Source organism: Silene latifolia, chromosome 9 (genome assembly GCF_048544455.1).
Source record: "Silene latifolia isolate original U9 population chromosome 9, ASM4854445v1, whole genome shotgun sequence".
Taxonomy (NCBI): domain Eukaryota; kingdom Viridiplantae; phylum Streptophyta; class Magnoliopsida; order Caryophyllales; family Caryophyllaceae; genus Silene; species Silene latifolia.
Window position 1 is genome coordinate 94274732 of NC_133534.1, and position 11776 is coordinate 94286507.

The window sequence follows — 11776 nt, forward strand, 5'->3', positions numbered from 1 at the left end:
TCAGACTTTTGATAAGGCTTAAGATTCAATCATGACCTTAAATTTTTGTGCCAAATATAATGTTCTCTGACGTGAGATTATAAGCCATCGCTTCACCCACATGTTAGTTTGTTGATTTATATTTTACGGGTTAAAGCATTTTGAGATATGAACTATAAACAAAGTACGATAATGCTTTCCACCCTACTGTATGCTTAAGAGGAACTCTTGCTCATAATTATCTCTAACAATTTGCGTTATGGGAAACTTCTATAGTGTGTTGCGCAATGTCTGTGTTTCACACTTATGGTTATCATTGTCCTATTTTTACAGGTTTATGACGATGGTATTTACCTTTGCGTATGAGACACAAATCCTCTCGGTCGTGAGTAAGGTAATATCCATGTATTCTTCGTTAGTAACCTATTCTGCCGTGAGATGGTTCAGTATGTTACATATTTTGCGTCAATAATTCTTAGTCTGTATATTGATGGGAGATTGTGAGTGCAAACGTTTACTCTTGGCAATCTACTTTCTGTCAGGACGAAGGTATCTCGTCTCGTGGACATATCTGAATACAAAACAACGAATGTTGTTTACAAGGCTCAAATAAATCTCAATATTAATTCATTCCATCAAAATTGCATCGGCCAAGCGATGCAATTTATTTGTGAGATGAATGAGCTTGATGTTCTTGATTTCGTCTACTATGACCTAGAATATTTTAAACATATGTATGTGCTAAAGCGTAAATACCGTCAGCTAATGCCATCACGGTAGACACTACTTATCTTAAGCGACGACATAAATGTATCGTGTATTTTACATAAAACCGTTGTATAAATAGAAGCATATGTATAATCGAGAATGCGCACACATGTACTCTATGTATTACTCATGATGTTTAGATAAAGCATGTGTCCATTGTGTATGACGTCTTTGAATAATTTTATCATTTTGAAAAAAAATTAAAAATTGGATGCCGCGTGCGTAGCACGCCTTTCCAACTAGTATTTGAAAAGTGATTTGAAAGAATGAATAAGTGTTTGTATTTATAGTAGAGAGGAGATATAGACTTAGGAATAAAACCCTAGATGGCGTGTATGTGTGTCGTGAGAGGCAAGAAGGAGATTAGGTCAAATCTTCCTTAATCTTGGAAAATAAGAAAGAATAAAAATAATATAAGGAGATAAGAAATCTCTAACAAATATTATTTTGATCTACTTTAATTCTTATCTAAGTGAGAAAAAGATCTTAATCCATTTATTTATTCTAATAAAATCTTAGTAAAAGATATGGAATAAATATAAGGAGATAAAATATCTTTAACAAATATTTTATCTAAGATATTTACCTAAACCCTAGATATCCGTTGATCTCGTGTGAAATAGAGAGCAAGAAAGCAATCTAATCTTCCTATATTTAATCCAACAATATCTTAGAAGATAGGAAAGAATAAATCAAATAATATAAAGAGATAGATTATCTCTAACAAATATTAACCTTGAGATTTACTCAATTTTATTCTTCTATCTTTACAACAATAATATCCTAAAAGATAGGAAAGAATAAATCTTAATAATATAAAAGAGATAACAAATCTCTAAACAAATATTATCACTAGATTTATTCCAAACCCTAACTTGTACAAGGAGTATTTGAACAAGGAGGAAAAACGGCTCACAGGCCGGGCACCCAACTCGAAATCCTAGGTAAGATATTAGGTTAGATAATTAGGGTTTAGATAAGAGTAGAAGGAAAACCCTAGATAGCATGACAACTCATAAGTTGTTTTACTAATCAATAGGATAACCTCAAACTCATTCGACTTAATTATGTGCCAAATCTCGCTCTACTATAAGCACACTTTTCTTTAAAGATTTTATGATTTAAGCTTTGAAAAATATATTTTAAAATTATTAAAATCGTGCCTTTAAAATGCAACCCAAAGTTATAGTAGGAATGACTATAACCTTAAGTTTGGTAAGTAAAGTTATAGGTGAAATAGCTATAACTTTATCTTCCCAATATTACTACTTAAGATACTGTTATTAGATCAAAGACCTATACTAGCTAATCTTCCTGGAGATCTTCAGTGATAGGATCTTCTTTTTATCTTGATCATAAACTCTTCATCTTGAGCTTGTTATAGACTTGATCGAGCCTTTTGCTTGAGTGATCATCATACTTGAATAGCAAATGATGTATAACACTTGATTCATGACTAGTTCAATCAAGATTGAACATATTTGATTGATTCCATTTACTTCCGCTGCCGAATCAATTAAATAGGAAATGATGTATAACACTTCATATACTTTGAGTATGATGAATTGCTTCAAATCGAATTTAAGTAATAGTTACCAAGTATGCCATAAAAATTACCCTTAAGTGCTTGCAGAAGCATTAAGGATGTAAAGCAAAGTGTTTTTGGTGCAATTTTATGTAAGGGTGTTACACAAATGACAATTGACAATTGAGATTGCGCATGGTTTTTGACAAAACCATAATCAAAACACATTAGGATGGTTAAGGTACCATTGTGACTATGTTGTTTAAGAAATAGATTTTTTAGAATCGTTCTAGGCAATAAAGAACAATGAGAAATATTTACAATGGAAATTGAGTACACTTGCAATCATAGGATGTGCAAGAGGGATGAGTCCCGCACACTGTGAAAACAGTGGGAGCTATTCTAAGGCTAGAGGGCCTATGTCTTGATTGGATCTCGACACGCACTCAGAAAGTTTTGTAATGCAAATTTATACATTACAAAGGAAAACGAGTGTGTAGTAAGGTTGAGTAAGTTACAAGAAGTTGATAAAACCTACTAACCAAAGCCTTCTCATAGGCATAACATTATGGCTGGTCGGACTATATCTTTTCGGTTACTTGTCGTTAGGAGCACCTAGACCAAAACACAATTTATAACTTCACCAACAACTCTACAATTAGTAAAGAGGCAAGTAAAGGTCGGATCGCAAGGGACGGGAATTGAGATGAGATTTCTATTGCAACTAGCGGTGTCTTAGGGGTATCACAATTAGGGTTGATGTAGAAGATCACTAAACTAAATAGCAATGAAAGTAAACAAGCAAGATGAATTAAAAGGGATGTAAACAATTGATAAAAAGCACTAGGGTGTCATGGGGTCATAGGGGATTCATGGGAATTGATCATACAAACATGTTCTCAAATTATAAGCAAGCAATTATTGTTGTCATGGATTGAGTTGGTTTATTTCTTACAATCCTAGGAAAGTTTGGGTCTCGGAGCCGAATCGATTAGATTGTACAACACCTACAAGTCGACTTAGTCTTCCCTACTCAACAACATGCATGGTCTAACGAGACTCGAGTTGGTTTATGTCTTACAAGTCTCATTGAAAAGATAGGTGATGGGTAAAAAATGCAAGGATTCCTAGGCTCGCATTTCATCAAATATAACATGTGCATGAGTTGAGATCAAAACAAGCAAGCAAATAAACCATGAAAGCATATTAATTTAAGCATGAATCATTCCCCATGTTGGTTACCCCTAATTACCCATTAACCCTAGCTAAGGAACTACTCACTCATTATCATGTTGAACATGCTAGCAAGGTTGTCAATCATACCAACAAAGTGAAACATGATGAATAAATGAAAGTGGTTAACAATAATTAAAAAGGGATTAAGAGAATTATACCTACTAATGATTCCAATAATAAAGCAAAGAATAAAAGAAGTACTTGATGCTTGATTGAGAGGTTGTCAATCTCCCAATAATAACCCAAATAATCTTCAATTACCCAAAATAAAGGATGAACAAGAGAGAGATTAAGGAAATAAAACTTGTATTAAAACTTGATTAATTGTTGATTACAATATTAAAGAGAGATTTGATTGATATTAACTACACTAAAGATTGCTAAGAAGAACATGCTATTCTAATTAGACTAATGGGGTATTTATAGTGGGGATTAGGTGTAGGAATTAGGGTTAACTAAGGGCTTAAATGACGATTAAGTCCCTACATAAGGAAACGCCGGTATTTTTGGATGGATGGGCATCTTTCTTGAAGGTTGAAGAAACGAAATTGTCTGCCTGGGAATCCGTGCGTCTTTAACATGGGACGGGCGGATTCTAGGGTCTCTGCCCGGGCGTCTTGGGGAGAAGACGGGCGTCTTCTGGAGTTGCTGCCCGGGCGTCTTGGAGTGAAGACGCACGGATTGTAAGGGTGGAGGACAGGCGTCTTCAGGACAATCCGCACGGATTGCTGTGCAGTTTCATTTCTTCTTCTTTTCTTCCTTTTTCTTCATAGATCCTTGGGGATTTCCTCGGGGATGCAAGGATCTTTTCTCATCATTGCCCATTTACTATAGTATGTACAAAGGCCTTCTAATCTTGTCTCTCCTTGATGCTTGATCATTTGAATTCTATAAATTTAGTCTCGTTTTGCCATGAAAATGCAAGGTTTGCACTCCTTTCCTACCAAGGGATCAAAACCTCAAAGAATATGCAAAACAAAGAACTAAAGACAATAAATGACCCAAATATGCACTAAAGAGCATGGGAACAAGGCTAATTCGGAGACTAAATATGCTCTAATTATGGTCATATCAATGGGTCATGTCATTTCAATTGAATTGAGATGAACAACTACATTCAAGATCAAACTGGATTATAGAATATGAAATAGTAATCAGGTATTGACTATTCATATGTGATAATCACATTTGTCGTTCGAGTTTTTATATCTAAAAACTCCTTTTATACTTTGTTACATCCAAACGGGTTGTAGAGACAATATTGAACCCCGTTAAAGTGAACCCGGATTAACATGGTATTCGCCCATAGTCACTTATATGAGGTGACGTCTCGAAGTGACTAGAGTATGATGCGATTAATGACAAGTTCAAGTGCCATAGAGTCATGTGAGATGACTAGTCGATCACACAGGCCGACTGTTGTAGATACCTCATTTCTGCACCTCCCGCAAACCACCCGGTGATGATTGGGCCGCATGTTTGATTCGCGGAACGATTTGTGACAGTTCGTAAGATTATCGTCAAGTGATTGCTCAAATATTAATGTCGACCTCTTAGTTGTCATCTACGTCCTGATACGGTCGTTTTGGCAGTAATTAGAGTACATTCGGAGTCCGGGTCAAAAAACCGTCTCCATTTTCTGATAACTGTTAAATCCCGAGTCGGAATGTTCTGGAATGTTCCGGATATTTCTATTCCATATTTCACAAATTCTATCTTTTGGCAAATTATATCCCGTAATATTCATAAGATAATCGAATTATTTCCGTCCTACCATAACTCAAACGCGGAAATCTTTCTTCAGCAGGAGGAAACCTCTTGGGAATAGACGCAGCAGTCTTTGCGCCTCTTCCAAGGGACGCGATGCTATCTTGCGCCTCTTCCCAGGCCCTTCTTTGCATGTTCCACGTATCTTTTTTATATCTTTCCGAGATTCACTTCCAAAGAGTCTCCGAAACCCTATTCCTTCACGGGATTAGTATAAATAGGAGCTTTCGTTCCTCATATTTCTCACGCGAGTGTCCGCCCTTCTCTTCTTCCTTTGCATTCTAGACTTCGTTCTTACTAATTGGCGCCTACGTGCTTGGACTTCCGACCACGTAAGCTCGGATCTTTCCGGGTACCAGCCTCTCCGTTGCATGACTGACCAATTTGACCAACTACACCAATAATCAACTTAATTAATCAATCGTTTTCCTCTTACGAGGGCACTCTCTTTGCATTCGCGTCGAGCATTCACTAATCGATATCTTAGTTCCTTCTCGTTTCGTCAACATGTAAGTCTGAGGGTGTATAATCCTTTTATTTATCGTATTTTATTCATCGTATCGCCATTGTAAGATTTATGTCGAAAACACCGTTAAAACCGATTTCTAAAACCGTGCTTTAAAACTCTGCTTTTGCGGATTTCCAGTAGACAGACGTCGAGAAAAGACGCAGCAACTGCTGCGCCTCTTCAAAGGAGCGTAGTTCCTGCTGCGCCTCTTCGTGAGGCTGCCGCAGTTCCTGCTTCTTTTCTTCTTCCTCGTCCTCTGTAATTCGCTTCTTTTTATTTGTTATTTGTTCGTCCGTTAATTCTTTGATATAATCGTCACTGATAATTCACATGCATATTGTATCATATAATTCATCATTCATTAATACGTTTTAATTGTCTCAAATCCGGCTTAAATCCTAAATAATTCATATTTGCGGGTTTTCGTCATTAAATTCAACCCGGGTTTTGGAGATTCGATTTGTTCATATTGAGTTTCTGGAATTCGTCATTGATATAATTTTCATCTGTTTATTCGCATGTTCTTCGCATATTCGTTGTATATCCGTCATATTTAGCCCAATTGACTTATTTCAATAGAGGACTCATTAATGTTTTCATCATAATTTCATGTAAATAATCCGTTTGCATTCGTCTCGTTCATGTTTATCGCTTTCATGACCATCATTGACATGTAATAAAAGTATTAATCACTTTCATCCGAGTAAATAATTTAATCGATCCATAAAATCATCAATTGACGTTAACGATTTGCAGTTCCGGCTTCACAGCCAGAACTCACCCTTGGAACAGACGCAGCAACTGCTGCGCCTCTTCCAGAGGGCGCAGTCTCTGCTGCGCCTGTTCCAGGATGATTTCTGTCCCTGAACTCCGTTTCTGCCTTGACCTAGTTTAATTAGTCCATGTATTAACTGACTATTATCCGTAATATCATGCTAATTCCTGTTCGTTTATTTAACTTCATTCTTTTTTTCGTTTTCTCAAATTATCCGTTTTAAAGGTATTTTCGACATAAATCGCCTATTCCGTTGTAATTAATGTAATTTTCGTTATTGTAATTTATAGTTATTGTATTTCTTTTATCATTTGTATGTTTTCACATGTAAATCAACATTAAATTCCAACTTCGACCCAATTGTATGCTAATTACGTGTCAACCGACTTAGCCTAATTCTCACATGTTAGGATTAAAACTTGGATGTTGCATTGCATGCATATAGCCGACGATATATCAAGTACGAATAACTTCCCTAATCATTAGTAGAGGCCGCTATCGAGGCGGGCGGGATTAGGTGTTCGATCAAAAGAGCTTCCTAATACGTACCCTCACCCCTTACTCCAGATCTCCGTGAGCACCCGTGTTAATTGGCATCCACGAGAGTCATTCTAGACATAGAATGCTAAGGGTAACGATTGCTTAGTGTTCATGTCACTACTTTGTGTCTTGACATGACGCGAGGTATTCGAACGGTTCCAATTTCCCATAAAAATTGGTGGCGACTCCATACAAAATGCAAACGCTTGTTTTTCCGACCTTCACCAAGCGCCCCCGTGGGCGGCCCGCTGTCCACAGTTTGGCGACTCCACTGGGGATTATACACTTACGTGTAGCTAGGGTGAAACTCGAACAAGGTTAGAGAATAGTTTGTACAAGACAATTGTCGGTTTTCATAACTCGGTCTTCCTAGACCGTTTAATTCGGCCTTCCTAGGCCCAACCCAACCCATTCGACCAATCGTCCCGTCTAAACGGTCCTAATTCTTATTTGGGCCTAAGGATGGATAGCGATTGACGTTATCCATACCATGATGCTTACTCTTGTTTGTATCAAGGGCCTTCACTACTTGAGGAAATGGACTAGGAATCGGCCTTACTCTTGTTTGGCACGAGCCTCTCCACAGACTTCGGGTTTGATGGTTCGGTATGGCAACCTACCCTTTAAACCAAAACCCTTCTAAATGCACTCAGCATCCCGTTATAATGCCTGTATAAATGTGTAAACCCTACGTGATCACCACTTCTAAACAAAACCATGACGAATTTTCAAAAAATCAAAATCCTTATTTTCAAACAAGAATTTCGAAATAGGGCCTTTAATTAGCGCAAAATCCGGTCAAAACTCCGTCCGTTTGTCGCGTCAAATTTCGGGCCACAAGCCCATTTCAAAACCTCACTTCGTGTCCACTCCTACAACTACACTACAGTTGACTAGGATACACATTTTCAAAGACCTTGTCTTTCTTCAAAATCCACTCAACACAAGTGGCACACACCCACTTCACGAGTCAAAACTTTTCCTCTTTTAGCAAGTGTGATAGAATGGTCGATCGTGTTTTGATTCGTTGCCGATCTCTTATCTAGTTTCCAAGATGCCCGGATCAAGTGATGAAACAAACCTCCAGCAAATTCAAGAGAGTAATGATCGAATCCTAGCCGCGCTAGCCCAAATGCAAATCACTCAAGAACAAACCTATGACCGCCTTGAACTTATCGAAGGCCGTATCTTTGATGTAGAGGGAAGGTTGCCTCCCCTTAAAGGTGAAGTACTACGTTTCTCCGATGACGAGTCTAAAGATGAGAATCCTATCATAGGAACAACTGCAGCCGAGAAGAGACTCCAATACCTAGAGGAGCAATTGATGTACCTTAAGGGGGATGACATTTATAGGGAAAACAATCGCAAATATGAAGCCGTCAATTCCAAATGCCCACTAACTTTAGCATGACGGATATCCCTAAGTTTAAAGGACATGAGAACCCTTTGAACCACATCCGCGCCTTCAAGGACTACATGTCTATCAAAGGCATCAAACCCGAGATGTTCTTAAGGATCTTTCCTTCATCTCTTGACACCATTCCGAAGCAATGGTTCTACACTTTAGATCACAAAAAGGTCGCTACTTGGAAAGACGCCGCAATTGAGTTCTCGAAACAATACGCAGATAATGCCGAGATCCAAGTCAACATGCGTACTCTAGAGGTTCTTACCCAAAATGACAAAGAAGGATTCACCGACTTCCTAAGTAGGTGGAGGAAGACTAGTACTCAACTAGTTGAACGCCCGGATGAGGCTACTCTTGTGGAAAAGTTTGTGGATAATCTCAAGCCCATATATGCCAACCATTTGAGATATCAAAACATCAAGACTTTCAAAGACTTAACTGTACTAGGGACGCAAATTGAAGATGACATCCGTAAAGGACTCTTGTCGAAAACGGTAGGTAGAGGATATCAAGGGTCCACGAGTCGTTCATACGGCTCTACTAGCAAGACCGATGAGGTTAACCTTCTCGAGCCATCCAAGAAAACTAGCCCACCAAGGAAGTTCACAAACCTTGGGGATACGTACTCCAACGCTCTAAAAAGGCTAATGAAGCAAGGTAAACTCCAACCCATTGGACCTACTCCCGAACCCGAAAAGAAGTCCAAATTCTGGGATGAAAATTCCTACTGTGAATACCATAGGGGCAAAGGGCACGACACAGAAAAATGCTACAAGTTGAAACACGTGCTTCAAGATATGATTGAAGATGGTCGACTCCCAATTCCACCAGGAGGTAAGCCCAACAACACTCAGAATCCTCTTGGAGTTCTAGTGATTACAAGTGACGAATCTACCTTAGATTACTCACACCTCATTTCTCCTACCGAAAATGAAATTCATGCAATTGAGAAAGAAAGGCTCTACTCTACTATCTCCCCTACCATTTCCGACTTCATCACATGGGCAAGGAGTGTAGATAGACAAGTGTGGGAACTAGAAAACATGGTAACGGCCTTGCGCAATCCCAACGCAATAGCTAAAGAACGCGTACCATTGATCTTCTCTCAAAATGCCACTATGCAAGAAGTAGTCACCGTGGTCGATAAACTAGTCGATCAAATCATACGACTAGAAAGTGACATCATGAGAATGAAAGAACTAGCTGCAGTCAATGGGGTTTGGGCCGATGACGATGAAGACGAATACCTCATTGAAAACTCCTTAGTCAAGGAAATAGTCCAAAATGGTGAAGACCAAGATGTGGATCACCTAACTCGTTCGGGTCGCCCATATCAAAGCACTACTCAAAACGGTCCAACCAACGTCATCACACCAAATGACAACGAAGATGACCCCACTGATCATTTGCTCAAGCAATTACAGAAAACCAAGGCTGATCTTTCGGCCCCGGCAACTAGTGGCAAGCTCATTTCCGCATCGCCAAGCTTTACTGCAAGCTTTGGCCAAATTGAATGTAGCACATAACTCCACTCCCGAAGACGTAGTCAACTTGGTCTTCCAAGAATCACCGAAGCTAAGTAATCCTATTACTTTCTCAGATGAAGACTTGCCACCTTTTGGCGCTAGTCACAACCTTGCTCTATACATCACTGTCATTTGTCTAAAGAAAACTGTGCCAATGACTTTGGTAGATGATGGCTCCGCGGTTAACGTCATACCCCTCAAAACGGCATACAAGCTAGGCATGAAGGAGTCGGATTGGACTCCTACAAATCAAGGTGTATGTGCATATGACGGTACACGACGAAAAGTGGTTGGACTTGCTAGCCTAACCATAGCCACGGGACCAATCGAACGAAAAGTTAGCTTCCAAATAGTGGACATCGAAGCTTCATTCAACATACTTCTGGGAAGGCCTTGGATTCATGCTTCCAAAGCAGTAACATCCACCCTTCATCAAAAGATCAAGATCCCACTAAATGGCAAAGTTGTGACGATCACTTCGTCACCCATCAAGGCAATAATCGAGAAACAATCAAACAATCAAGTCCTTGCAGATCTCATATACGAACTTGGGGGCTTCCAAAGTGTGAATGTCATAGAAAGTGAGTTGGCACCCTTATACTATAATCCCTACTCCAACTTGGTGGTCAACCACATACTCAAATCTCAGGGATACTTCCCTGGAATGCCTTTGAACCCAATTCGAAAGAACACCTTCGCACCATACAAGGAAGGCAACTCGACAAGGATACCACTTGGACTAGGGTACAAACCCACAAAAGAAGAAGTTCTCGAAATGCTCGCTCAAGTCCAAAATCGCAAGCACGTGGGAGTCCAAATGAGACCATATCTCCCCACTCTAAATGGGTACTTCGTTCAAGAAGGAAGTTCAGAACTCTTCCATGGATTTCCCGAACCTTGGCATTATCTTGAGAGGAAATTAGCCGGAATCGAGATCTTTCACGATTGCTACTTCATTCCTCCCGAAACGGTTCCTACCGTCAAAACCCATCAAGCACCTTGCTTCGACGAGCAAGCTGTGAGCCTATTGTTTGGAGAAGATCGATTCATTAGGGCCGCGCAGGATGAGATCATTACTATGATACTTCAGGACGATCGCTTCAACCCCGCCGCGTTGATCACAGAAATCGACACAAAGCAGCAGAAAGGATGGAGAAAATCTATCAAATGGACCAACAACCAAGGAAGACTCTTCAAGCTCACTACTGGAGAAGGAGAGATGTTCAAAGGAGAACCAGAAGACGATGAGTTCGAATCGGAGTCGGAGTCAGAGTCGGAGTCTAGAGAAGTCATTAGAGAGTCTACTCCTGTTGTCATCCCCACTCCCTTCGTTTCTCCTAGCTTAGCCTCGAGTAGTCACGGTAGTTCGGAAAATGCCCCAACTACTGTTCCTTTGCCACCACTGACCATGGATCAGTTCGCTTCTTTGTTTCAACTTTACTCAAATCTTAATATGAATAAATCAGGTTCTGCTTACTCTCTGTGTTCTTTCGAGTGCAATTCTGTTTATGATGACACTGAGGATGACCAAGACCTAGACTTGACCGAAATACCTCCCTACGTAGCCAAAGAAATATTACAAGAAGGGGAAGGGGGACCAGTAATAGAAAATACCGAACCCATCAACGTAGGAACCGAACTAGAACCCAAAGAACTTAGGATAGGGACTACCTTGAGCTCTACCGAAAGGGCCGATTTCATAGACCTCCTAAATGAATTCAAAGACGTTTTCGCTTGGTCCTAC

General features: G+C 39.5%; 1 long non-coding RNA gene across 1 annotated transcript in view; it reads left to right on the forward strand.

Moving 5' to 3' along the window:
• The window catches only part of LOC141598210 (uncharacterized), a 52989-nt gene extending 52386 nt beyond the window's left edge, over positions 1 to 603 (forward strand). The window contains exons 2-3 of the long non-coding RNA XR_012523329.1: positions 313 to 373; positions 522 to 603. This is a non-coding gene — a long non-coding RNA (uncharacterized LOC141598210). The remainder of the gene's footprint in view (positions 1 to 312; positions 374 to 521) is intronic.
• Positions 604 to 11776: the final 11173 nt, after the last annotated feature.